Here is a 14,341-nt window from a genome sequence, read left to right on the forward strand (position 1 = left end):
TATTTATTAACTATTTTGTGTCACATATCTCTCTGGTTTAACAGAATAAAAATTCAAAATGTGAAAATTGCGAAATTTTCAAAATTTTCGCCAAATTTCCGTTTTTATCACAAATAAACGCAGAATTTATTGACCTAAATTTACCACTAACATGAAGCCCAATATGTCACGAAAAAACAATCTCAAAACCGCTAGGATCCGTTGAAGCGTTCCTGAGTTATTACCTCATAAAGGGACACTGGTCAGAATTGCAAAAAACGGCAAGGTCTTTAAGGTCAAAATAGGCTGGGTCATGAAGGGGTTAAAGGTGATATCTTTGATTAAGTCGTTTCTTTTTGTCTCCATCATGTCCAGATGCCATAATGACTTTTCACGTTGACAGCTCTTCTCTGTAGATTTCCCTCCGCTCTTCTGCAGCAAATCCCAACTGTTCTCCACTGTTTTCCCTTACACTCTATCTCCACACTGTCCGCCATCATGCTAACCTCTCTGCATACTGTGCCTCCATTTCATCCTTCCCCCTTTCCATATCCATTCTGTGTCCCTTTTCACACTATGCTCTCACACTGCCCAGCACTTTGTTCTCTCCAACCTGTACACAGTATCATGGTCACCACAGCCGCCCATACAGTATATCTACAACAGCGCTCAAATATACACTATGATGTCAACCCTAAACCCCTATGTAGTATGATATCCACCACAGCTTTCCATTGTATAGTATGGTCACCACCACAGCCCCTAATATATAGTATGATGTCCATCACAGGCCCCCCCCCCCATTATATAGTATGGTCACCACCACAGCCCTTTACAGTCATGGCCAAAAGTATTGACACCCCTGCAATTCTGTCAGATAATACTCATTTTCTTCCTGAAAATGATTGCAAACACAAATTATTTGGTATTATTATCCTCATTAAATTTGTCTTAAATGAAAAAAACACAAATGAGAATGAAGCAAAAAGCAAAACATTGATCATTTCACACAAAACTCCAAAAATGGGCCAGACAAAAGTATTGGCACCCTCAGCCTAATACTTGGTTGCACAAGCTTTAGCCAAAATAACTACGACCAACCGCTTCCGGTAACCGTCAATGAGTTTCTTACAATGCTCTGCCATTTTTAGATCTCTCCACAGGTGTTCTATGGGATTCAGGTCTGGACTCATTGCTGGCCACCTTAGAAGTCTCCAGTGCTTTCTCTCAAAGCATTTTCTAGTGCTTTTTGAAGTGTGTTTTGGGTCATTGTCCTGCTGGATGACCCATGACCTCTGAGGGAGACCCAGCTTTCTCACACTGGGCCCTACATTATGCTGTAAAATGTGTTGCTAGTCTTCAGACTTCATAATGCCATGCACACGGTCAAGCAGTCCAGTGCCAGAGGCAGCAAAGCAACCCCAAAACATCAGGGAACCTCCACCATGTTTGACTGTAGGGACCGTTTTCTTTTCTTTGAATGCCTCTTGTTTTCTCCTGTAAACTCTATGTTGATGCCTTTGCCCAAAAAGCTCTACTTTTGTCTCATCTGACCAGAGAACATTCTTCCAAAACGTTTTAGGCTTTCTCAGGTAAGTTTTGGCAAACTCCAGCCTGGCTTTTTTATGTCTCGGGGTAAGAAGTGGGGTCTTCCTGGGTCTCCTACCATACAGTCCCTTTTCATTCAGACGCCGACGGATAGTACGGGTTGACACTGTTGTACCCTCGGACTGCAGGGCAGCTTGAACTTGTTTGGATGTTAGTCGAGGTTCTTTATCCAACATCCGCACAATCTTGTGTTGAAATCTCTTGTCAATTTTTCTTTTCCGTCCACATCTAGGGAGGTTAGCCACAGTGCCATGGGCTTTAAACTTCTTGATGACACTGCACATGGTAGACACAGGAACATTCAGGTCTTTGGAGATGGACTTGTAGCCTTGAGATTGCTCATGCTTCCTCACAATTTGGTTTCTCAAGTCCTCAGACAGTTCTTTGGTCTTCTTTCTTTTCTCCATGCTCAATGTGGTACACACAAGGACACGGGACAGAGGTTGAGTCAACTTTAATCCATGTCAACTGGCTGCAAGTGTGATTTAGTTATTGCCAACACCTGTTAGGTGACACAGGTAAGTTACAGGTGCTGTTAATTACACTAATTAGAGAAGCATCACATGATTTTTCCAACAGTGCCAATACTTTTGTCCAGCCCCTTTTTTTATGTTTGGTGTGGCATTATATCCAATTTGGCTTTAGGACAATACTTTTTGTGTTTTTTCATTTAAGACAAATTAAATGAAGATAACAATACCAAATAATTTGTGTTTGCAATCATTTTCAGGAAGAAAATTAGTATTATCTGACAGAATTGCAGGGGTGTCAATACTTTTGGCCATTACTGCATATATAGTACAGCCTTCTATATACAGTATAATGTCCCCAGCAGTCTCCTACATAATATGTACCCACCAGCCCCTTGTTATGTTCAACACAGCCAGCCCCTTTTAACCCCTTCATGACCCAGCCTATTTTGACCTTAAAGACCTTGCCGTTTTTTGCAATTCTGACCAGTGTCCCTTTATGAGGTAATAACTCAGGAACGCTTCAACGGATCCTAGCGGTTCTGAGATTGTTTTTTCGTGACATATTGGGCTTCATGTTAGTGGTAAATTTAGGTCAATAAATTATGCGTTTATTTGTGATAAAAACGGAAATTTGGCGAAAATTTTGAAAATTTCGCAATTTTCACATTTTGAATTTTTATTCTGTTAAACCAGAGAGTTATGTGACACAAAATAGTTAATAAATAACATTTCCCACATGTTTACTTTACATAAGCACAATTTTGGAAACAAAATTTTTTTTGCTAGGAAGTTATAAGGGTTAAAATTTGACCAGCGATTTCTCATTTTTACAACGAAATTTACAAAACCATTTTTTTAGGGACCACCTCACATTTGAAGTCAGTTTGAGGGGTCTATATGGCTGAAAATACCCAAAAGTGACACCATTCTAAAAACTGCACCCCTCAAGGTACTCAAAACCACATTCCAGAAGTTTATTAACCCTTCAGGTGCTTCACAGCAGCAGAAGCAACATGGAAGGAAAAAATGAACATTTAACTTTTTAGTCACAAAAATTATCTTTTAGCAACAATTTTTTTATTTTTCCAATGGTAAAAGGAGAAACTCAACCACGTATTTTGTTGTCCAATTTGTCCTGAGTATGCTGATACCTCATATGTGGGGGTAAACCACTGTTTGGGCACACGGCAGGGCTTGGAAGGGAAGGAGCGCCATTTGACTTTTTGAATCAAAAATTGGCTCCACTCTTTAGCGGACACCATGTCACGTTTGGAGAGCCCCCGTGTGCCTAAAAATTGGAGCTCCCCCACAAGTGACCCCATTTTGGAAACTAGACCCCCCAAGGAACTTATCTAGATGCCTAGTGAGCACTTTAAACCCTCAGGTGCTTCACAAATTGATCTGTAAAAATGAAAAAGTACTTTTTTTTCACAAAAAAATTCTTTTCGCCTCAATTTTTTTCATTATCACATGGGCAATAGGATAAAATGGATCCTAAAATGTGTTGGGCAATTTCTCCTGAGTACACTGATACCTCATATGTGGGGGTAAACCACTGTTTGGGCACATGGTAAGGCTCGGAAGGGAAGGAGCGCCATTTGACTTTTTGAATGAAAAATTATCTCCATCGTTAGCGGACACCATGTCGCGTTTGGAAAGCTCCTGTGTGCCTAAACATTGGCGCTCCCCCACAAGTGACCCCATTTTGGAAACTAGACCCCCCAAGGAACTTATTTAGATGCCTAATGAGCACTTTAAACCCTCAGGTGCTTCACAAATTGATCTGTAAAAATGAAAAAGTACTTTTTTTTCACAAAAAAATTCTTTTCGCCTCAATTTTTTTCATTATCACATGGGCAATAGGATAAAATGGATCATAAAATGTGTTGGGCAATTTCTCCTGAGTACGCCGATACCTCATATGTGGGGGTAAACCACTGTGTGGGCACACGGCAGGGCTCGGAAGGGAAGGCGCGCCATTTGACTTTTTGAATGGAAAATTAGCTCCAATTGCTAGCGGACACCATGTCGCGTTTGGAGAGCCCCTGTGTGCCTAAACATTGGAGCTCCCCCACAAGTGACCCCATTTTGGAAACTAGACCCCTGTTGTGAATTCTGTGGCTGAGTTCACTTCTGTGGTCACAAGTGGTATTGCAGTCTCTGGGCTTCCTCCCTCAGGTGTTTTGGTGAGCTCGTTGGCTGCCTTGCTATTTAGCTCCACCTGAGTCTGTCTTCCTTGCTCCTTGTCAATGTTCCAGTGTTGGATCTGAGCTACTGCATCTTTCCTTGGGCCTGCTGCTCTGCTAGATAAGTGCTTCTAGTTTGTTTTCTGTTTTTTCTGTCCAGCTTGTTTTTATCTTTTGCTGGAAGCTCTGAGAAGCAAAGGGGTGCACCGCCGTGCTGTTAGTTCGGCACGGTGGGTCTTTTTGCCCCTTTGCGTGGTTTTCGTTTTAGGGTTTTTTGTAGACTGCATAGTTCTCTTTGCTATCCTCGCTCTGTCTAGAATATCGGGCCTCACTTTGCTGAATCTATTTCATTCCTACGTTTGTCTTTTCATCTTGCTAACAGTCATTATGTGTGGGGGCTGCCTATTCCTTTGGGGTATTTCTCTGAGGTAAGTCAGGCTTGTATTTCTATCTTCAGGCTAGTCAGCTCCTCAGGCAGTGCCGAGTTGCATAGGTAGTTGATAGGCGCAATCCACTGCTGCTTCCAGTTGTGTGAGGATAGATCAGGTACTGCAGTCTACAGAGATTCCACGTCTCAGAGCTCGTCCTATTGTTTTGGGTTATTGCCAGATCTCTGTATGTGCGCTGATTACTGCACGCTGTGTTGCCTGATTGCCAGCCATAACAGTACAAGGAGCCCTTCAATGATTTCCAATAGAGGGAAAAAAGAAATCCTGACATCATTTTTTTTTCTTAGCTCTGTCTTCAGTCTTTTTTTTCCCCTAGACATTAGAGTGCTTCAGGACACAGCTGTGGACATGGATATTCAGGCTCTGTGCTCCTCAATGGATAATCTCGTTGTAAATGTACAAAAGATTCAAGATACTATTGATCAGAAATCGATGCTAGAACCAAGAATTCCGATTCCTGATTTGTTTTTTGGTGACAGAACTAAGTTCCTGAGCTTCAGAAATAATTGTAAGCTATTTTTGGCCTTGAAACCTCATTCTTCTGGTAATCCTATTCAACAGGTTTTGATTATTATTTCTTTTTTGCGCGGCGACCCACAGGACTGGGCGTTTTCTCTTGCACCAGGAGATTCTGCATTGAGTAATGTTGATGCATTTTTCCAGGCGCTGGGATTGCTTTACGATGAGCCTAATTCAGTGGATCAAGCTGAGAAAAATCTGCTGGCTTTATGCCAGGGTCAGGATGATGTAGAAGTATATTGTCAGAAATTTAGAAAATGGTCAGTACTCACTCTGTGGAATGAATCTGCACTAGCGGCTTTGTTCAGAAAGGGTCTCTCTGAAGCTCTTAAGGATGTAATGGTGGGATTTCCTATGCCTGCTGGTTTGAATGAGTCTATGTCCTTGGCCATTCAGATCGGTCGTCGCTTGCGCGAGCGTAAATCTGTGCACCATCTGGCGGTATTGTCTGAGAGTAAGCCTGAGCCTATGCAGTGCGACAGGACTATGACTAAAGTAGAACGGCACGAACACAGACGTCTGAACAGACTGTGTTTCTATTGTGGTGATTCTACTCATGCTATTTCTAATTGTCCTAAACGCACTAGGCGGTTCGATAGCTCTGCCGTTATTGGTACTGTACAGTCCAAATTCCTTTTGTCCATTACCTTAATGTGCTCTTTGTCATCATATTCTGTCATGGCGTTTGTGGATTCAGGCGCTGCCCTGAATCTGATGGATTTGGATTATGCTAAACGTTGTGGATTTTTCTTGGAGCCTTTGCGGTGTCCTATTCCGTTGAGAGGAATTGATGCTACACCTCTGGCCAAGAATAAGCCTCAGTACTGGGCCCAGCTGACCATGTGCATGGCTCCTGCACATCAGGAAGTTATTCGCTTTTTGGTACTGCATAATTTGCATGATGTGGTCGTGTTGGGGTTGCCATGGCTACAAACCCATAATCCAGTATTGGATTGGAACTCTATGTCGGTAACCAGCTGGGGTTGTCAGGGAGTACATGGTGATGTTCCATTTTTGTCTATTTCGTCATCCATTCCTTCTGACATCCCAGAGTTCTTGTCGGACTTTCAGGATGTATTTGAAGAGTCCAAGTCTGATGCCCTTCCTCCGCATAGGAATTGTGATTGTGCTTTCTTTTCCAGGAAATTTTCTGCTGCTGAGCGTAATTATGATGTGGGCAACCGAGAGTTGCTGGCCATGAAGTGGGCATTCGAGGAGTGGCGTCATTGGCTTGAGGGTGCTAAGCATCGCGTGGTGGTTTTGACTGATCATAAGAACCTTACTTATCTTGAGTCTGCCAAGCGCTTGAATCCTAGACAGGCCCGTTGGTCGTTATTTTTTGCTCGTTTTGATTTTGTGATTTCATACCTTCCGGGCTCTAAAAATGTGAAGGCGGATGCTCTGTCTAGGAGTTTTGTGCCCGACTCTCCGGGGTTATCTGAGCCGGCGAGTATCCTCAAGGAAGGAGTCATTGTGTCTGCCATCTCCCCTGATTTGCGGAGAGTGTTGCAGAAATTTCAGGCTAATAAACCTGATCGTTGTCCGGCCGAGAAACTGTTCGTCCCTGATAGGTGGACTAGTAAAGTTATCTCTGAACTTCATTGTTCGGTGCTGGCCGGTCATCCAGGAATCTTTGGTACCAGGGAGTTGGTTGCTAGATCCTTCTGGTGGCCATCTCTGTCACGGGATGTGCGTGCTTTTGTGCAGTCCTGTGGAATTTGTGCTAGGGCTAAGCCCTGCTGTTCACGTGCCAGTGGGTTGCTTTTGCCCTTGCCGGTCCCGAAGAGGCCTTGGACACATATTTCGATGGATTTCATTTCTGACCTTCCCGTTTCTCAAAAGATGTCTGTCATTTGGGTGGTCTGTGATCGCTTTTCTAAAATGGTCCATCTGGTGCCCTTGGTTAAATTGCCTTCCTCCTCTGATTTGGTGCCTTTGTTCTTCCAGCATGTGGTTCGTTTACATGGCATTCCTGAGAATATTGTTTCTGACAGAGGTTCCCAGTTTGTCTCGAGGTTCTGGCGAGCCTTTTGTGGTAGGATGGGCATTGACCTATCTTTTTCCTCGGCCTTCCATCCTCAGACTAATGGCCAGACCGAACGAACCAATCAGACCTTGGAAACATATCTGAGATGTTTTGTTTCCGCTGACCAGGATGATTGGGTGTCATTTTTGCCGTTGGCTGAGTTCGCCCTTAATAATCGGGCCAGCTCGGCTACCTTGGTCTCTCCATTTTTCTGCAATTCTGGGTTCCATCCTCGTTTCTCTTCAGGACAGGTTGAGTCTTCGGACTGTCCTGGTGTGGATTATGTGGTGGACAGGTTGCAGCAGATCTGGACTCAGGTAGTGGACAATTTGACCTTGTCCCAGGAGAAGGCTCAGCTTTTCGCTAATCGCAGACGCCGTGTGGGACCCCGACTTCGTGTTGGGGATCTGGTTTGGTTATCTTCTCGTCATATACCTATGAAGGTTTCCTCTCCTAAATTTAAACCTCGTTTTATTGGTCCGTATAGGATTTCTGAGATTCTCAATCCGGTGTCTTTTCGTCTGACCCTCCCAGACTCCTTTTCCATACATAATGTATTCCATAGGTCGTTGTTGAGGAGATACGTGGCACCTATGGTTCCATCTGTGGAGCCTCCTGCCCCTGTTTTGGTGGAGGGGGAATTGGAGTATATTGTGGAGAAGATTTTGGATTCTCGTGTCTCTAGACGGAAACTCCAGTATCTGGTCAAATGGAAGGGTTATGCTCAGGAAGATAATTCCTGGGTTTTTGCCTCTGATGTCCATGCCCCAGATCTTGTTCGTGCCTTTCATGTGGCTCATCCTGGTCGGCCTGGGGGTTCTGGTGAGGGTTCGGTGACCCCTCCTCAAGGGGGGGTACTGTTGTGAATTCTGTGGCTGAGTTCACTTCTGTGGTCACAAGTGGTATTGCAGTCTCTGGGCTTCCTCCCTCAGGTGTTTTGCTGAGCTCGTTGGCTGCCTTGCTATTTAGCTCCACCTGAGTCTGTCTTCCTTGCTCCTTGTCAATGTTCCAGTGTTGGATCTGAGCTACTGCATCTTTCCTTGGGCCTGCTGCTCTGCTAGATAAGTGCTTCTAGTTTGTTTTCTGTTTTTTCTGTCCAGCTTGTTTTTATCTTTTGCTGGAAGCTCTGAGAAGCAAAGGGGTGCACCGCCGTGCTGTTAGTTCGGCACGGTGGGTCTTTTTGCCCCTTTGCGTGGTTTTCGTTTTAGGGTTTTTTGTAGACTGCATAGTTCTCTTTGCTATCCTCGCTCTGTCTAGAATATCGGGCCTCACTTTGCTGAATCTATTTCATTCCTACGTTTGTCTTTTCATCTTGCTAACAGTCATTATGTGTGGGGGCTGCCTATTCCTTTGGGGTATTTCTCTGAGGTAAGTCAGGCTTGTATTTCTATCTTCAGGCTAGTCAGCTCCTCAGGCAGTGCCGAGTTGCATAGGTAGTTGATAGGCGCAATCCACTGCTGCTTCCAGTTGTGTGAGGATAGATCAGGTACTGCAGTCTACAGAGATTCCACGTCTCAGAGCTCGTCCTATTGTTTTGGGTTATTGCCAGATCTCTGTATGTGCGCTGATTACTGCACGCTGTGTTGCCTGATTGCCAGCCATAACAGACCCCCCAAGGAACTTATCTAGATACATATTGAGCACTTTAAACCCCCAGGTGCTTCACAGAAGTTTATAACGCAGAGCCATGAAAATAAAAAATAATTTTTCTTTCCTCAAAAATGATTTTTTAGCCTGGAATTTCCTATTTTGCCAAGGGTAATAGGAGAAATTGGACCACAAATGTTGTTGTCCAGTTTGTCCTGAGTACGCTGATACCCCATATGTGGGGGTAAACCACTGTTTGGGCGCACGGCAGGGCTCGGAAGGGAAGGCACGCCATTTGGCTTTTTAAATGGAAAATTAGCTCCAATCATTAGCCGACACCATGTCACGTTTGGAGAGCCCCTGTGTGCCTAAACATTGGAGATCCCCCAGAAATGACCCCATTTTGGAAACTAGTCCACCAAAGGAACTAATCTAGATGTGTGGTGAGGACTTTGAACCCCCAAGTGCTTCACAGAAGTTTATAACGCAGAGCCATGAAAATAAAAAAAAAAATTATTTTCTCAAAAATGATCTTTTAGCCTGCAATTTTTTATTTTCCCAAGGGTATCAGGAGAAATTTGACCCCAAAAGTTGTTGTCCAGTTTCTCCTGAGTACGCTGATACCCCATATGTGGGGGTAAATCACTGGGCACATGCTGGGGCTCGAAAGTGAAGTAGTGACGTTTTGAAATGCAGACTTTGATGGAATGCTCTGTGGGCGTCACGTTGCGTTTGCAGAGCCCCTGATGTGGCTTAACAGTAGAAACCCCCCACAAGTGACCCCATTTTGGAAACTAGACCCCGAAAGGAACTTATCTAGATGTGTGGTGAGCACTTTGAACCCCCAAGTGCTTCATAGAAGTTTATAATGCAGAGCCGTGAAAATAATAAATACGTTTTCTTTCCTCAAAAATAATTATTTAGCCCAGAATTTTTTAATTTTCCCAAGGGTTACAGGAGAAATTGGACCCCAAAAGTTGTTGTTCAGTTTCTCCTGAGTACGCTGATACCCCATGTGTGGAGGTAAACCACTGTTTGGGCACACGTCGGGGCTCAGAAGGGAAGTAGTGACTTTTGAAATGCAGACTTTGATGGAATTGTCTGCGGGCGTCACGTTGCGTTTGCAGAGCCCCTGGTGTGCCTAAACAGTAGAAACCCCCCACAAGTGACCCGATTTTAGAAACTAGACCCCCCAAGGAACTTATCTAGATATGTGGTGAGCACTTTGAACCCCCAAGTGCTTCACAGACGTTTACAACGTAGAGCCGTGAAAATAATAAATCATTTTTCTTTCCTCAAAAATGATGTTTTAGCAAGCATTTTTTTATTTTCACAAGGGTAACAGGAGAAATTGGACCCCAGTAATTGTTGCGCAGTTTATCCTGAGTATGCTGGTACCCCATATGTGGGGGTAAACCACTATTTGGGCACACGTCGGGGCTCGGAATTGAGGGAGCACCATTTGACTTTTTGAATACGAGATTGGCTGGAATCAATGGTGGCGCCATGTTGCGTTTGGAGACCCCTGATGTGCCTAAACAGTGGTAACCCCTCAATTCTACCTCCAACACTAACCCCAACACACCCCTAACCCTAATCCCAACACACCCCTAAACCTAATCACAACCCTAACCCCAACACACCCCTAACCACAACCCTAACCCCAACACACCCCTAACCCTAACCATAACCCTAATTCCAACTGTAGCCATAACCCTAATCACACCCCTAACCCTAATCCCAACTGTAGCCATAACCCTAATCACAACCCTAACCACAACCCTAACCTCAACACACCCCTAACCCTAATCCCAACTGTAGCCATAACCCTAATCACAACCCTAACCACAACACACCCCTAACCACAACCCTTATTCCAACCCTAACTCTAAGGCTATGTGCCCACTTTGCGGATTCGTGTGAGATTTTTCAGCATCACTTTTGAAAAATCCGCGGGTAATAGGCACTGCGTTTTACCTGCGGATTTTCTGCGGATTTCCAGTGTTTTTTGTGCGGATTTCACCTGCGGATTCCTATTGAGGAACAGGTGTAAAACGCTGCGGAATCCGCACAAAGAATTGACATGCTGCGGAAAATACAACGCAGCGTTTCCGCGCGGTATTTTCCGCACCATGGGCACAGCGGATTTGGTTTCCATATGTTTACATGGTACTGAGGGATGTTATTCTGAGGGATGTTATTCTGGATTATCTCAATGAGAATAACTGTTTAACTCCATATCAGCATGGGTTTATGAGAAATCGCTCCTGTCAAACCAATCTAATCAGTTTTTATGAAGAGGTAAGCTATAGGCTGGACCACGGTGAGTCATTGGACGTGGTATATCTCGATTTTTCCAAAGCGTTTGATACCGTGCCGCACAAGAGGTTGGTACACAAAATGAGAATGCTTGGTCTGGGGGAAATTGTGTGTAAATGGGTTAGTAACTGGCTTAGTGATAGAAAGCAGAGGGTGGTAATAAATGGTATAGTCTCTAACTGGGTCGCTGTGACCAGTGGGGTACCGCAGGGGTCAGTATTGGGACCTGTTCTCTTCAACATATGCATTAATGATCTGGTAGAAGGTTTACACAGTAAAATATCGATATTTGCAGATGATACAAAACTATGTAAAGCAGTTAATACAAGAGAAGATAGTATTCTGCTACAGATGGATCTGGATAAGTTGGAAACTTGGGCTGAAAGGTGGCAGATGAGGTTTAACAATGATAAATGTAAGGTTATACACATGGGAAGAAGGAATCAATGTCACCATTACACACTGAATGGGAAACCACTGGGTAAATCTGGCAGGGAGAAGGACTTGGGGATCCTAGTTAATGATAAACTTACCTGGAGCAGCCAGTGCCAGGCAGCAGCTGCCAAGGCAAACAGGATCATGGGGTGCATTAAAAGAGGTCTGGATACACATGATGAGAGCATTATACTGCCTCTGTACAAATCCCTAGTTAGACCGCACATGGAGTACTGTGTCCAGTTTTGGGCACCGGTGCTCAGGAAGGATATAATGGAACTAGAGAGAGTACAAAGGAGGGCAACAAAATTAATAAAGGGGATGGGAGAACTACAATACCCAGATAGATTAGCGAAATTAGGATTATTTAGTCTAGAAAAAAGACGACTGAGGGGCGATCTAATAACCATGTATAAGTATATAAGGGGACAATACAAATATCTCGCTGAGGATCTGTTTATACCAAGGAAGGTGACGGGCACAAGGGGGCATTCTTTGCGTCTGGAGGAGAGAAGGTTTTTCCACCAACATAGAAGAGGATTCTTTACTGTTAGGGCAGTGAGAATCTGGAATTGCTTGCCTGAGGAAGTGGTGATGGCGAACTCAGTCGAGGGGTTCAAGAGAGGCCTGGATGTCTTCCTGGAGCAGAACAATATGGTATCATACAATTAGGTTCTGTAGAAGGACGTAGCTCTGGGAATTTATTATGATGGAATATAGGCTGAACTGGATGGACAAATGTCTTTTTTCGGCCTTACTAACTATGTTACTATGTTACTATGTTACTATGTACACCTGATGGAACACTGCTGCGAATGCGCAGCGGCCAATCCACTGCGGATCCGCAGCCAAATCCGCACCGTGTGCACATGGCCTAATTCTAAAGGTATGTGCACACGCTGCGGAAAACGCTGCGGATCCGCAGCAGTTTCCCATGAGTTTACAGTTCAATGTAAACCTATGGGAAACAAAAATCGCTGTACACACGCTGCGGAAAAACTGCACGGAAACGCAGCGGTTTACATTCCGCAGCATGTCACTTCTTTGTGCGGATTCCGCAGCGGTTTTACAACTGCTCAAATAGAAAATCGCAATTGTAAAACCGCAGTGAAATGCGCAGAAAAAACGCGGTAAATCCGCCATAAATCCGCAGCGGTTTAGCACTGCGGATTTATCAAATCCGCAGCGGAAAAATCCGCAGAGGAACAGAATACGTGTGCACATACCGAAACCCTAACCCTAGCCCTACCCCTAACCCTACCCCTAACCCTACCCCTAGCCCTAACCCTACCCCTAACCCTACCCCTAACCCTAGCCCTAATCCTACCCCTAGCCCTAACCCTAGCCCTAACCCTAACCCTACCCCTAACCCTAACCCTAGCCCTAACCCTAACCCTACCCCTAACCCTACCCCTAACCCTACCCCTAACCCTACCCCTAACCCTAACCCTACCCCTAACCCTAACCCTATTCTAACATTAGTGGAAAAAAAAATTCTTTATTTTTTTTATTGTCCCTACCTATGGGGGTGACAAAGGGGGGGGTCATTTATTATTTTTTTTATTTTGATCACTGAGATAGATTATATCTCAGTGATCAAAATGCACTTTGGAACGAATCTGCCGGCCGGCAGATTCGGCGGGCGCACTGCGCATGCGCCCGCCATTTTGGAAGATGGCGGCGCCCGGGGAGAAGACGGACGGACCCCGGCAGGATTGGTAAGTATGATAGGGTGGGGGGGAGCACGGGGGGGGGGATCGGAGCATGGGGGGGGTGAATCGGAGCGCGGGAGGGGTGGAACGGAGCACGGGGGGGTAGAACGGAGCACGGGGGGGTGGAACGGAGCACGGGGGGTGGAACGGAGCACGGAGGGGGGTGGATCGGAGTGCAGGGGGGGTGATCGGAGCACGGGGGGGTGATTGAAGCACGGGGGGAGCGGACAAGAGCACGGGGGGGGAGCGGAGCACAGGACAGAGGGGAGCCGGAGCAGTGTACCGGACAGATCGGGGGGCTGGGGGGGCGATCGGTGGGGTGGGGTGGGGGCACATTAGTATTTCCAGCCATGGCCGATGATATTGCAGCATCGGCCATGGCTGGATTGTAATATTTCACCCGTTATAATAGGTGAAATATTACAAATCGCTCTGATTGGCAGTTTCACTTTCAACAGCCAATCAGAGCGATCGTAGCCACGAGGGGGTGAAGCCACCCCCCCTGGGCTAAACTACCACTCCCCCTGTCCCTGCAGATCGGGTGAAATGGGAGTTAACCCTTTCACTCGGCCTGCAGGGACGCGATCTTTCCATGACGCCACATAGGCGTCATGGGTCGGATTGGCACCGACTTTCATGACGCCTACGTGGCGTCAAAGGTCGGGAAGGGGTTAATGTCACCACAGTCAGCCCCTCTTGTAATATTACCACAGTCAGCCCCTCTTGTAATGTCTCCACAGCCAGCCCCTCATAATGGCCCCATATCCAGCCCCTATTGTGATAGCCCTCATTTATTGACAAAGTAAAATAAGAAAAACAAGAAAAGCTTATACTCACCGAATCCAGCGCAGCCTCTCTCTGTTCTTCTGTCTGGTGCTGGAACGATGACGTTGCTGCATTACGCCTTGTGACATCTCTTGAGTGCACCGTCTCCTTCAGTGCAAAGGAAGTTGCCTGTGTTCTGTGGGTAGCTGGTTACAGATCCTCTACCCCTATCCTGGGTGGCCCTCACAGCGATTATATTTTTGTCTGTAAGATACGAATACTA

Source organism: Ranitomeya imitator, chromosome 5 (genome assembly GCF_032444005.1).
Source record: "Ranitomeya imitator isolate aRanImi1 chromosome 5, aRanImi1.pri, whole genome shotgun sequence".
In the NCBI taxonomy this organism is placed as follows: domain Eukaryota; kingdom Metazoa; phylum Chordata; class Amphibia; order Anura; family Dendrobatidae; genus Ranitomeya; species Ranitomeya imitator.